General features: G+C 38.7%; 1 pseudogene; it reads left to right on the top strand.

Annotated features, from left to right (window-relative positions):
- The first annotated feature begins 6,040 nt into the window (after positions 1 to 6,040).
- On the top strand, positions 6,041 to 6,892 carry LOC102959170 (annotated as a pseudogene).
- Positions 6,893 to 15,598: the final 8,706 nt, after the last annotated feature.

Raw genomic sequence — 15,598 nt, 5'->3', positions numbered from 1 at the left:
ACGTTGCTTTAAAGGAATAAAAGTTTCTGCGTCAATGGGTGTTGATTAATGTCTCTCTCTTAAATTTGATATTCAACTCCACACCTCTCCAGATGAATTACAAATCCGAATGTCTTTGAGACCTACCAGTGGGACCTGTATGTGCTTAAGCCCTTAATTGCCAAATTTCATTGCACTTTTAATTAAACAAATTGTTCTCAGGTATTTTAGAAGTCTATTTTTTTCTTGAAAATTAGAGTTTTAAAAATTTATTTATTTTGAGAGAGAGCACGGGAGGGAATGCAAGCGGGAAGGGGCAGAGAGCTAGATCTAGAATCCCAAGCAGGCTCTGAGCAGAGCCCTCTGTACGCCGCCCCCCGACCCCATGTCTGGACTGGATATCACAAACCCCGAGATATGATCTCAGCCGAAACGAAGAGTCCCTGGCTCAGCCAACTGAGACACCCAGGTACCCAGAAAATTAGATATTTTAACTGATCCTTTTGTTTTCTGTTTCTGATTGCTTGGTGTCAAGGGCCGATAAGGAAGCTTCTAAAAGGTGGACTCCTTCAGAGAGATGTAACTTTTCCTGGTACTGATGCAATACTGGTTTTGAAGTAGTTCCACAAACATGTGATAAGGATTTCTGTTCTGTAGGTAAATGGTGCAAGCAAACTCTACCACTAGTGTTTCACGTTTTCAGCAGCCTCATATACACTCTTAATAATTTTTAATAGGAAATGTGCCAGTTAATAGCTCCTCTTCTGTTTCCTGTGGAAATTCTGAAGGTGGTGCTGGCTGCATTTGCTTTTCACATCCTCTCTATTATGTGACTGCCCCTTCCAGGGCTTAAATCTCTGCAAGGAGTGAATTAAAAAGTAACTACTCATTGTCTAACAGTTTACAATAGTTTATAGGTATCTTGTCATTTTAGACAGTTGTGTATTCCTTCTGCAGCGTGCAGAGACGGTCCTGGACACAATTAAGGTCAGGGCTCCAGAGAACAAAAGGGCTGACTGTTAAGAAAAAAAAAAAACATGGAGTGATTAGAGCACAGGGGTTCAGCTCCCACCAACTGGGATTTTCAGAAAGAGCCAAATGACATGAAAAGGTGGAAGAGGGAGCTTAAAAAGACACAAAGGTGCTTACCAAGACAAGGATGCCTTAGACCTCACCTCTGGGGAAATTCTGGAGATGTTCCTGTAAATGTGCTGGACTCACTGCTTGTATCTTAAAAGCTTGAAAACTAGGGAGATACTGCCCCAGGGCATGAATCCCAAATGTCTGACAGGAGGGAAGGTTAAAAGTGGTGATTGTGTGATCTTGGTATTCAGCACCCCCAGTCATGTTTCTATGTGATGTTTTCTCGGTTCAGTCAGTCACAGGAAGATTAAAGTGGTATTTACCACCAAGTTAGGATTGGGCAGCTGACTGTTAGAGAGGCACGCAGAGCCTCTATTTTAAGTTCTATCATCTCGGAGTTCCTGGGGCCAATCGTGATGTCCTGGAAGACACTCAAGAAGCAGGTGCTGCCAATGGATACACCACTGGCCACTCGGAACATACAAAACAAGTTGTATCAAAACTCAACAAAGATGTTTTTCAAGCCAAAAGTGTTGCTGAGCAACTTCTTTAATGAAGATGAGCCAGAGGTTGGCTACAGTCAGGTGCTTGAGAAGCAGGTCTTAGGAAGGTATTTAATCATTTTTAATTATTTTTTACTGTATAGACTTCTCTTTTGTTTGACCTTTATCCCACTCTAGGATGTGAAGAGTAAGAACACTTATTGTCATTTTGATAGGAATTCCCATTTCCCGCATACCAAGCATTAATATTATCCCCACTTTAGTTTTTGCTGGTTATTAACTTTTCTTATGCACTTTGGCATACATTTAACTTTTTAACTTCACTGATATAATAGTCTGTTTATAAATAACGTCTCATAAGGATAACTATACTCATTTTGGGTTTTTTGTTTTGTTTAGACTTTTTGGGCTATTTTTATTGTTCAGTATTCTGTAACATTTTTGCAATCACATTATTAGTTCGAAAAACTAACTGATCATATCTATATCAGGATCAAATTAAATTTATAAATTAGCTAAAGGAGAATTGATAATATTGAGATTTTCTTTTATAATATTGAGATTTTTATATTATTGGGATTTTATAAAATTGAGATATTCTATCCAAGAACATGATGTAAATTTACATTCATTTATTTCTCCTTTCACATATTTCAGGAATGTTTTAGTTTTTTCCCCATATAGCCTTTACACATTTTTGTTAGATTCATTCCTGGTAGTTTCTTTCATTTTACTTTTTTAAAGCTATTTACTTGTTTGTTTATTTGAGAGATAGAGATGGTGGGGGGGGGAGAGGGAGAGAGAGAGAGAGAGAGAGAGAGAGAGAGAGAGAGAGAATCCCAAGTGGTTTCTATGCTCAGCACAGACCAAGACACAACACTTGATCCCATAACCCTGGGATCACAATATGAGCTGAAATCAAGAGTTGTACTCGTAACCGACTGAGCCCCCCATGTGTCCCTATTTTATGTTATACTTTTGTAATTGCAGACCCTCCTACTAAAACCCATAAATGATTCTTTGTTGTACATAATCTATTGTACAAACAAATAATATGTACAGCAGCACCTAGGTGGTTCAGTTCGTGGAGCCTGCCACTCTTGACCTTAGGATCATGACCTGAACCCCATCTTGGGTATAGAGATTACTTAAAATCTTGTTTTTAAATATAATTTACTGCCAAATTGGTTTCCATACAACGCTCAGTGCTCATCCCAACTTAAAAATAAAATCTTCAAAATAATAGCCCATGTACAAAAGGCTATGGTTTTGTATATCAGTATCAAAACCTATTAGCCTACTGAATTATTTTTCAAAGTGGATTTTCTATGAGGTCCTTTCTGTTTCCAGAGGTATACTTGTATCGTCTGCAAACATAGTTCTACGTCTAATTCCTCTACCATTTTAAATGGCCCTGGCTAAACCTACAACACAATGACAAATGAATAGAACAGGTGATCGTGTACTTTTTCTACTGGGGTTTTCTGGCCTCAGTGGAGTATCTCTAGCGCTTCCCTATGACCAAAACGAAGACTTTGTTTTGTCAAGTTGGGAAAGATCCTAAAGAATTCCCTAATATTGAGTGTTTTAACATTCGTATATGATGAATTCTTCCAAATAATGGTTTTGTTAACTACGAGTAAGATTTCCTGACTTCTCTTCATAAATATGAAGTACATTAATGAACTTCCTAGAGGTGAATCATTTTTGAATTCGAGACACGAATTGCTTTGCTCATCATATTTTCATATAGTTTCAGGAGTTTGGGCTATTTTATTTTACATGGTACCATCTGTAGGAAGAGGTGACATTTTTCTGTGGTATTCTTTCTGGTACATACTTTAGGATGTTTCAGTATCAGAATTTTATGTCACGTATAAAGATAATTTGGAGATTTTACCTCCTCTTTAATGCTCGTGAATTGAGTAGGCAGCATTAGCTTATATGCTATTTAAAAGAATGCAAGAATCTGGCTGCTAATCTGATCCAGGTGCTTTTTATTTATGAGGGATACTGATAAATGTCTTCCTCTTCTCTATGGATTTTGATCTGTTTAGATTCCCTCTTACTGAGGTCAATTTTGGCAAAATATATTTTCCTAGTAAATGTCTATTTTGTAGGCTTTCTAGTTAACTTGTTTTGAGTTGGGGAAATGGGACAATTTTTAATGTCACTTATTGACCTCATGTCCTTTATTTCCCTTCATTGAAAATTTAAAATGTATTGCAGATATTGAAAATTTTAAAACTAGAACATCCTTCTTGGGTCATATGGAGGATTCTTTCTCTCTGCCCATAAGTTAAATGGTGGTGGTACTTGGGTCTGAAGACTAACAAAGAATTAGACAGGAATAAAAAAAATTCTCAGGGAGGCACAGAATCCAATGAGGCTGGTCTTTAATGGCTCAGACCTCAGCATTTCCTCCTTGCACGTGAGACCCTGTCTGCTTCCAGAAATAATGGAAAAGGAAGAGTCTCTCTCAAACACTCCAACGGTCCCTTTGGACCTGCTCACTACAAACTTCTAATAGATCCTGGTAATTAGAGTTTTTCAGAACCATTCTCAGTTCCCCAAGTGTTGAACTATCATTGTCACTACAGCTGACATGATGACGGCAATTCTTTGGGGAGGTGAGGTCTCAGAATCACTAACCTGTATCTCAGGGTTTGGCTCCCTCCCTCCCACACATGCTTTGCCTGCTACTTTACACCCAGCTTCCAGTCCTGGCAACAGGAAGGAGTCTGTGAGAATCTTCTAGTTTAGTGTGAGAGCACAGTCTCTAAGGTTGGGAGATGCGGCAGGAATCTGGGTAGGTGAGAATGTCAGGGAAAGAATCTTCCGGCACAGGCTTAGCTTGTGAGAGAGACTGCTCAATCAGTGCATGACTGCTGCTAATGTAATTTACCAAAATCCTCACTGAAGGGGTGCTTTGTGTTTGATCCAAGTGCTGTCAGAGGCTGAATTTTAAGCTGCTTCAAGATTATAATTTCAGGGGGCACCTGGGTAGCTAAGTCATTTAAGCATCCAACTCTTGATCTCACCTCAGGTCTTGATCTCAAAGTCAAGCCCCACACTGAGCATGGACAGTCTACTTAAAAACATAAAGATTATACTTTCAGATTTAATCTGCTTTTCAATACAGTGAGCAAGAGTCACAGAGACATTTTCAGAAGCAATACTGTGAGCACTTTAAGGGCATGTGCATGTGATAATGAGAACGATGGAACTAATTGAAATACCTGATTCACAGCAGAAACAGCATGTCTAATGGGAATTGCTGAAATTTATTCTTCTGTAATTTGAGTGTGATGTGCTTAATGAAGACAGTAAATGTGTCTCTACTGAAAAATCTCTGTGGACTCTCGATCTGTGAGACAATCTTCTTTCCAAAAATTAGGAAAGGTCCTTTAAGAAAAAGTTAACGTCAAAAAAAAGAAAGAAAAAAGAAAGGAAAACGTCAGTATAGAAGGTTTTAAAGAGTAAAATATTAAGGACTATATTTTTAAAATGTAATTTAATTTTAAAATAATTAATTTAAAAATATAATCTCATCAAGAAAAAAAGCAATTTTAAGCTATGTTTCTACTGGTGAAAATCATTTCAATAGTATTCCCAGCTCACCACTCACCTCTCTTGCTTTTCAGTTCATTAAATGCCCAAGATTTCAAGTCTTCAAATTCCATTTTGCATGTTTATATAGAATTTTAATAGCTTTTCCAACTCAAATATCAATTTAATTTTCAATTTCTTTATTCTAAAATAACAAATATACAGTTATGTGATCTTTAAATAGGATTATTTTCTGCCCTAACATGTTTTATCAGTATGTGATGTTTCATGTCCCGTATGTTAGCACACAGTGCAGTTCCACACAATAATATGTTATGGATGTCATTATCCTTTTGGTCCAAGAAAAAAATGAAGTGAGTTCTAATGTCATCCTAACATTGTCTATATTAAATAAATCAGACTGGCTCATATAAAATTATTCAGTGCATGTATAATTTATTAAGACCTTTCAATCTTCACTCCTTAGTTATATTACTCACAAAGAATACTTAAACAAAAATGGGAAATGATCACACCATGTTAAAATAAATTTAAAATATGAGGTGTGTGTGTGTGTGTGTGTGTGTGTGTGTGTGTGTGTGTGTTTACCCATGATGAGGTTCCTAGCGGTGTATAGTACAGTAGGAAGCATTCTTGTCATGGCAACTAGGCTACCAAGGTTCAAATCCTGATTCTACTGCTAGTTACATGAGTCACTTAACTTCCCATGGTTAAATTCTCCTTGTCTATAGAATGAGAGTAATGTTAGTTCCTAACTCATAAGGTTAGGGAAGTTCCATGTCAATTCTCAGGGGAAAGAAAAGGTAAGTGATTTTATTTTCCAGGAAAATGCAGCCTGTAACTCATATTTTCATGCAGAACCTTCTCCCTGTGTATCTGAATACTGAGTTTTGGACAATAACAGAATGGCCTCGGTGGATTTGAATATAGCAGTGATCTTCCTATCCCACATTGTCATCGGAATCCTGGGCAATTTCTGACTCTTCTATCATTAGATGTCCCTTAGCTTCAGGGGATGCAAGCCAAGACCCACCAATTTCATTCTCAGGCACCCGACTGTAGCCAACTCCTCGCACATTCTCTCTAGAGGAATCCGAGACCATAGCACCTCTAGGGCTGAAACATTTCACTAATTATTATGGATGCTACATTCTCTTATATGTTCACAAAGTGTTCAGAGGTATGTCCATTTGTTCCACCTGCCCCTTGTGTGTCTTCGAGGCCATCACGATCAGCCCTGGGAACTCCAGATGGGCAGAGCTTAAAGTGAAAGCTCCAAAGTACATTGGCCCCTCCAGTATCCTGTGCAGGGTGTTCCACACGTTGGTAAATACGTTTTTTTTTTTTTTCCTATTTATATGGCTGGTAAATGGAACAACAAAAAAAGTACCAAAAAAAGTAGCTTGGGATATTGTTCTGCCTTATAGTGTACTGACAAGATCACAGGCTCATTATATGCAGCAATGACATCTTTCCATGGCATTTTGTGTTTGAGACTCATGACCTTAGCCAGCAAGTCCCCCATTTTGAAGTTCTGTGAGGGAATTCCATGGTTTTCCTCCTTCACAGTCACAAGCAGAGGGTCCAAGGCATCCATAGGAACAATCTTTCCCCCAGACCCTCCCTCCCTTGAGACCATGAGACCAGAGCCATCCAAAGCATCCTTGTCTTGGTGACTATGACTACCTTTGTATTGTTTTATGCTGTTTTGTCCATCATTTATGATTAAGTGGCTCTCGAACTCTAGTTGGTGGCTGGTGAATGTCACTGTACTAATCATTGCATGTTGTTTTCCAATTATTAGCCCTTTTTCTCTCATGCACCATGACCCCAACATATTCAGGCTGTACTGTGTCTGCTGTGAAAGAAATACATAATTACCTCATCAGGGAAATATGAATTGTCTTCACGTGTTCAGACATGGATACACTGAGATCTCAAAGAACGTTAAGAAAATTATGAGTAGTTTCTTGCAGAGACATGGCTGAATGAGACAGACTGACACCCAGCCTAATATTAAAGAGCATGGTACATGAAATCTTCTTGAATTAATATGTGTGTACTTAGTTTTATTTTTATTGATAACCATGGAGAAATCAAGATTCTATAACAGGTTTTACAATTGTTGGCTTTGGGGGTTATGTTGTGAATATTATGCCTCGTATTTAAGAGATATTGGGGATGTTTGAAATATGATCACGTTTGTGGAGCAAGATGAGTGCTTTAATTAAAATATTTTCTGGTCAACATTTGAACACTAAACTGCAGAGGACAAACAGGTACACAGGAATAGGTGTCAGCTGAATTTTACAAAGGGTGCAGATGGGTGGCAGCCAGTAAACACATTGGGTATGTGGGAAAAAGACTGAATGTACTTTTGAGATGTTTAGAAGGTAGACTGTTCTGTGTTAAATCTTGACACCAGTTGGGTGTGTTGGTGAGAAAGAGATTGCAAGATGGTCTTCCACTTTTCTGTCTTGAGGATACAAGACATTACAGGAGGACCATTTTATCAAGCATGGTGCAGGAGGCGAGTAGCAATTTGCAGGAGGAGTATATGAACATATTTTGTCTAACAAGGGGTAGTATCACTTTTGAAATCACCAAAAAGACAATGTAGACACCGTTGAAAGGAAAAAAATGATGTAACTCAAACATAGAACTATTTTAGGGCGACCTGGTTGGCTCAGTAGTAGAGCATGTGTCTCTTAATCTCCGGATAGTGACTTTGAGTCCCATATTGGGTGTAGAGATTACTTAAAAATAAACATTTCTTAAATGAAATATGTTAGGGGAGCCTGACTTGCTCAGTCCATTGAGCATCTGGCTTCAGCTTGGGTCATGAACTCGCAGTTCGTGAGTTCCAACACAGGACTTCAAAATGGGGTACTGGACACCTCTGAAAGACCAGATACATGATTGGATGGAAATGCTCAGCAGCCCAACCTCTGGGAAGAGAAAGGAGGCTGGCTGGGGATTGGGTTCAGTCATATGGCCAATGATTTACTCAACCAAGTCTAGATAGTGAAGCCCTGATTAAACACCTGGAGAAGCTCCTGGGAGCTTCTTGGTGGGGGACAAAAGCTACTGTATGGGCAGTCCTCCTCCCAAACCTTACTCTATGGATGCCTTCATCTGGCTCTTCACTGCTATCCTTTACAATAAGATGTGAAATGACAAAACTAAAACAATTTAGTAACAAGTTTGCTGTAATTTATTCCAGGGAAGACCACCCTTGATTTGGGGGAGGACAGAGCCTCTCATACAGTGAATGGAGTGCTCTTCCTGAGGGATTTGGGCAAGATTGAGTTTTAGAAGAGGCAGTACAGAAACAGGGCATGACTGGCCAGGAGATCGGGGATTTCCTTACAAGACCTGCTGTTTTCCAGGGTAAGGTCCACTAGCTGAAGCTGAGTTGGAGGATTATGATTGGTGTATGTTAGGTTTCCTTCTGATGTTTCACATAAGAGCAGGCTGACTTAGGTTTAGATTTGTGATGTGGGTGGGCCACTGGCATGGCCTCCATTTTTGTGGGTCCCAAAATACGAGTTAACTTTATCAAGGATTACCATACAGATAGCACTTTCCAAGTTCTGTGAGTCTTCCCAGCAAATATTGAAGCAGAGAGGCTTGGAGGAAGCCTTAACTTTGTAGTTGGCTGGAGATGCACAGGTATGGGAATGCCTGACTTGTAACTGGTGTCTGAAGTGGGGGCAGTGCCGGGAAGGACCTTGATCTTAACTTGTGGGGTCTCTACTAACACCAGATAAAGTCAGAATTATATTGAATTGCATGACACCCAGTTGGTACCAGAGATTTGGTGACAGGCTGCAGGAGCTCTTTCAGGTTTGGCTATTATGTCCCTTTGATATGTACATTTTTTTTTTATTACTTCCTTACTCTTAACATTCTGTCACTTCAAGATCCTCTAGGGTCCTCTTGTATTTTCCCTGCTCCTGCCATAGAATCAGCCCTAACTCCAAGGAGTCTTTTTCTTAGAGAATTGTGTTAGAGACCAAGATGTGGATGCTGAGTGTTCTCCTTGCTACTGGGGTGTCATTGCTCTTAGACTCTCTGAGTAGACTGCCCTGGGAATTACCTGTCCTCACACAGATCTATAGTTTTCTCTTTGCCGTTTTATTTACTTATCTACAGCTACTTCTGTGCTCATAGTGATGCCCCCGACTCGGATCCTGTACTTCAGAGTTCATTTTAGCCTATCCCCCTTGCTTTTCTGTACCTGTCTGTATTTACCAAGCACTATGGCAACATATGCCTTTGAAGAGTTTTGTGTCTATTCCTCCACGCTCCCATGCTCTCTGCACACGAACTATAATCCTCTCCCTCTGGCCTCATTTGGACCCTGCTCTATCACTCTGATAGGTTACCCTGAAACCTATCAACTCTGCCCCGTTCGCCTGGACTTGCAGTGGCAATGCTTACAGTAGTTTAAGATACTGCATGTGACAAATATCGTTAGTTGTTGCAGGGATGGAAGAAGTAAAAAACATGGAAAGTGCTCCCCATTTTTAGGCATCCAAGGTCAGAAGATTCCTGAATTCTTCCATCATGTGAGAATATTGTCAAGACACGCATGTGCATGCAGACTGCTTGAATGTAATTACATACACGGGACTGGGAATGTGGGAGTATGGGCAAGTGTGTGTAAACGCGTGTATTTCACAATTTGTATTTCACAAATGAATGCGTGAGTGTGTGTTTGCTATGGAGTGTATGTGAGTGTGAGGGTATATGGCTGTGCATTTGAGTGTATGTTGCCCACATGCACGTGTGTTTGCATCTATATGTAATATTTATGTATGAGTGTGTGCGTTTGTGCACACATCATGGTCCTAGTCTCTGACTTGGATATGGGGAGTATTTGATTATGTATTTGTGTGTAGTGAAAACCAAAGGGATTAATTAGGATTCTCATGTCATTCTGGTGAATGTAACTCTTTATGATTAGGAAATAGATTTCATTATCCCGTCATATTACTTGCTCTTCAAATTACTTTGATCTTAATATAGCCATTCTATTTTTTATAGCGTTTATGTTTTGTACAGGATTTTATTGTGTGTTAATTTGTGAAGTGAATTTCTCATAGGATATATTGTGTTGCCTGTCTTTAAAAAATCTGATGGTCAGGGATGGCTGGTTGACACACATGGTTATTGGTATAAGACTCCGCATTTCTTTCAAGTCATAATCTCATGGCTCTTGAAATGGAGCCCCATGTTGGGCCTATGCTGACATCACAGAGCCTCCTTGAGTGTCTCTCTCCTTGTCTCTCAAAATAAATAAAACTGAAAAAAAAAAAAAATCCAGTGACAATTTTTGCTTTTCAATAGGGCCTTTAGACGATTCCCTTTTACAGATAAATACAGATAAATTGTTTTGCTCCTGCTTTTATAAAGTCTCCTTTCCTCTATTCCCTCGCTTTCTGTCTTCTTTGAATTAACTGATTTTTACAGATGATTTAAATCCTTTTCTTTGGCTCACTGGTGTTAGCTCTAAGTATTGCTTTTGTCTGCATTGGGGGTTATCCTATACAGCTGACCACAGTACCTTCACAGAGTTTATACATCTTCATATAGATCATCCAACCTTTCCTTTCCACAAAGACTTCCATTTCTCCACTCCTGCCTTGTGCTACCATTAGTATAGGTTTCTTTTACATATGCTATACACATATACACTAGACTGTTAGTTTCTTTAATGAGGCTTAAAAATAGGGAAGACGGTTTTTATTTACCATATAGTTACTATTACTATATAGCACTCTTAATTCCTTTGGGTAGATCGGGGGTCTGCCACCTACAGAACATGAGCCAAATGCAACCTACTGTCTGTTTTTAAGTGAAGTGTTAACTGGAATGCAGGGACACTCATATTTAGGTGTTTTTGACTCAATAAGGACATACTGGAAGAGTGGTAACAGAAACAGTGTCCCCTGCAAAGAATAAAATATTTACTATATGTTCCTTACATAAATATTTGCTGACCTCACACATAGTCCCATTCTCATCACATCTGATTTAGTATAAAATTGGAATATGAAACATACTGAAGTCAATTTTATAGTCAAAATATTAGGCAACGCTGACACAAGATTGGTCTCAACTGGAAGAATAAAACTAGGAATAATTGGGAGTTACTAGGTCTTGAATTAGTGAGGAAAACATGAGTATGTTTTATGCGATATTGTTACTATTCAATTTGTAAGTACAGTATTTATTATATGTAAAAAAATTTTTTTGATGATATTGACACTGAAGATATAACTGGGGCATAAAAGACCCAACTAGTATTACTTGGTACACATTCGTAAGTGGAAGAAGCAATATACCCTTGTCTGGGTATAAGCGTAGACAACAGGATAAGTATGTATCTTAACAACTCCTGGGATCAATTTTCACAAACGGTATTTAGCAACTTTCCATTAATTCATTACTCCACCCCATGGCTGTGTTCTCTTGGTAGGGGTAAGGCTGCCATAAAGAAATAGGTCTGTGTATGCTCCAAACAGGTCATGGTTTGGATCTATCACATATACTCTTTAGCCTTCTGGGGAGTTTTGTTATTAAAATTTTTTAAATTCTAACTACAAGGAGTCCATAATTTTAAATATCTCCAGTAGAAACTTAGCCTCACATTTCACCAAGCCACACGCCAATTGTAGATTTTCCCAATCCACTATAAACATGTTCCCTTTTGGGCAATTTTCTGCCTCTTTCCTCCACCCCCTTGCCCTTCCTCATTGGTATTTGCATGATACACTTTCAGTGGTTCTGCTCAAAGATGACCTCATCATGTGGGCATTGCCTGAAAACATTGTTTAAATTAGGAAACCCTGTGATCTATCATTGTACATCCACATGTTTATGGTACTTACCACTATCATATTTTATCCTTATAGACTCAACTTTATAGAATATAAGTTACCTGAAGACAGGGAGTTTTGTTTCCTGCTAATATCAGTGATTAGAATAGTTCCTGACTGGTAGAATGAGCAAATGCATTTTATCTGTGGAAAGTAAAAAGTTACTATAGTGCATAAGGTCAGAGACTAAGTTCACATGCTCCACTTTCTACCCTAGCATTCTGAACATTCGTCATAAATTCTCAAGCTGTATTTTGTTTGGTTAACACTTTGAGTTTTAGGCAGCACGTGCCAAACAGCTATAACCCATCTGGGAATGAGGATGCCTCTTGTAGCTCTTCTACACTACAAAATGTCAAATTCAGGATTCTCTCAAATGCTCCATTCTACTCTCAATACAAATATTAATCTTATGGGTCACAATAGCACAGTTCTTATTTGTGAGTGACAGACCTCCTGGAATCAGTGGCTGAAACAACAAGGTGGTTTATCATTTTCACATAACAGGAAGCCCAGAGACGCAGGTTGGGATGGGCCACCTCCTTTAGCACTCAGCACTCTCTCTCCTTACAACAGGATGGCTGCTGTATGACCAAGAAAAATGAATGAAGGGCTCCTGGGTGGCTGAATCACTTAAGCCTGACATTGGCTCAAGTCATGATCTAGTGGGTCAAAACTTCGAGTCCAACATCGGGCTCTGTGCTGACAGCTCAAGAGGCTGGAGCCTGCTTTGGATTCTATGTCTCGTTCTTCTCTGTCCTTCCCCTGCTCGCAATATGTCTCTCAAAAATAAATAAAAACACAAAAAAATAATAACACAATTTTAAAAGGGTATTAGGGGGGCAGTTGGGTGGCTCAGTCAGGTGGCTCTGGCCAACATCCCAGAGTTGTGGGATCGAGATCTGTGTACACTCTGCACCAAGAGTGTAGCCTGCTTAAGATTCTCTCCCTCTCCCTCTGCCCCTGTACCCCACTTGTGTGCACTCTCTTCCTAAAATAAACTTAATAAATTAATTAAAATCAGGATATTGGGGAATTTTAAAATTTCATATTCACACCTAAACAACAGAAGGTAAAAGAAAAAGATGGTAAAGAAAACATTTGGAGACCAAATTTAAATATGCCCCACAATAATATTAAATGAAAAAGTAGTCAAGGATAACAGGATGACAGATTTAATCACTAGACTTTTTCTTTATCCTGTATGTATAATATTGCATGCAACCTATCACCAGTGTCATAGGTGTTCCAAACGAGTCAAAATTTATTAGTCCTTAGTGTTTTCTGAGTTACAGATGTCTTTCCTTTGAAATTTATTAATTTAACTTACCTGAATATAACACTAATTTGCAAAGTTTCAATACACATATTCTGATTCTAGGACCTTTTTAAAAAGTTTTTTAAAGTTCAGTTATTTTTCCACACTCAGTGTGGAGCCCAATACAGGGCGTGATCCCTTGAACTGTGAGACCAAGACCTGAGCCAAAATCAAGAGTTGGAAGCCTCACTGACTGAGCTGACCTGCCAATTCCTTGATTCTAGTACCTTGGGAGAAAAACTGAAGCAGTGATTTTGAGATTCCATTCATTGCTTTCTCCCTTAAAGTGACAGATCTACAAAAGGCTTGGAGTTGGAAAATATTCTCTCGATTTTGAATAATATTTTAATATTAGACTATAACTTAATAGAAAAAGAACCATGACATCATACAAGTCTAAAAATGTCTTCAGTAATTGCTCTAAACAGTTATTTCACAGCCATTTTCCATAATCAACTGTGTGGTGGGGCTATGTGTGCATCAGGAAAAAGGAGGTAGTAGTTAGCCTGAGGAAGATTGTGGTCTTTCCCTACCAATTCAGTCAGGAGTCAACTTCAGTTTTGTATTACTGGGTCTGACTGTACTTTTGATGCCTGACTAATGATGCCTATGAAGCAGCATTACAACCTCTTACTATTCTGCCCATTTGGGCAAGAAAAGCTAATAATGAAGCCGGAGAGGACCCTCCCTTGGCAGTAGTTATAAGTTCACAGTGCCTATGAGTATCATCACCCTGGCCCCACACAGGATGCATCATAACAATGTAGTCACCATTCCCTGCTTTCTCCAGCCATTTTCAGAACTTGAGAAGTCTACCCTGCTCTCCTAAGCATCAGTATATAATTAACATTCTCCTAACACTTCAGTGTATGTGCAGTCAACATTCGTGACATCTGAACATCCTGTTCGAGGAGTAAGCACAAGTGCAAACGAGCAAAAAATGGTTTAGAGGCTAAGTATGTGAGATTTCTAGTTATCAAACAAGATTCCCATTGTGTTGTTCATTCTTGAAAGTAAACTCAGGACAACTTATCTTTTCAAATTATTCCCTGAGCAGTCCAGCACAAAATATTGTTACCTTTATCCTTACTTCTCAACTTATCTTTTAGTTCCTAATACTTTTCATATGCTTGCTATTTTTCTAATTTCATTTAATGTAAAGGTGAAAACCATGGGTCTCATTTCAGCACAAAAGGCAGGGAGAAATAGAATCATATGATGTATACTCATGAATGGGGAGGCTGGTTGTAGAGGGTGAGAGTTTGAAATTGCATCGCTATGGTATTTCCCTTAGAGCCACTAAATACTATGGGATATACAATGGGTGGGTAACTCTCAAATCCAACTTATGAATATATATTTCCAAAACTATAGGTTTAAATATAACATGAAAATTACTACAGATGACATTCAACATACAGAGCTTAAGGATGTATGATTAGTGTTCATTATGAAATTCCCCAAAGAAGTGTGATGCACACAGGATAATAAGGCACAGGATTCATTTAGGTTTACACAAAAGCTTATATTTTACTTACTTAGATATGAGAAATAGGGTATCCTAAAAAAAATGGAATCAAAATGCAATTTCAGTGCCCAAATTTGCATCTTTTACAAGCATACTACTTCTGGGTGTATTTTTGTTTTGTTTTGTTTTTTGAGAGAGAGCACAGGTAGCAGAGAGCGGCAGAGAGAGAGAAAGAGAATTGTAAGGAGGCTCTACACTCAGTGGAGAACCCAACGTAAAGATTGATCCCATGACCCTGAGCCAAAATGGAGTCAAATACTCAACATACTGAACCACACAGGCAATCCTACTTTGGTTCTTTTGATTTAAATGTCCTCTAGAACTTTCTCTTCAGTTTCCAAAATTAAGATGAATTTTTACTCATCCATGATATATAATAGCTATTACCTTTCAAAAGGAGAGGCCATTGCTCACTGTCCATTTTCTCTAGTACAAATGCCATCCCAAGTAACCCAGCGTTACATGAAAATATTCTCTCAATGTCCTGACCTACTGCTTCATGGTCAACTATCTGATAGAGTAATTCTTTCCTGTAGTAATCAACAAAGGTGCTCAATCGTACCAACAAATCCAGAGAAGGGGCTGTGACCACAAAGAAAACATTACAATTTACATAAGAGTTTTAGGTTTATTCCTTGCCACTCCCTATGCTCCCAAATGTATATAGTATAGTCTATCTTAAACTTAGCATACCAGTTTTCCCGGGTATATAGGTATGACTAAGCCCCTCACC

The sequence above is a fragment of the Panthera tigris genome, chromosome E2, assembly GCF_018350195.1.
Source record: "Panthera tigris isolate Pti1 chromosome E2, P.tigris_Pti1_mat1.1, whole genome shotgun sequence".
Lineage (NCBI taxonomy): Eukaryota > Metazoa > Chordata > Mammalia > Carnivora > Felidae > Panthera > Panthera tigris.
The sequence above is the reverse complement of the archived record's forward strand: the minus strand, read 5'-3'. Positions and strand labels throughout refer to the sequence as shown.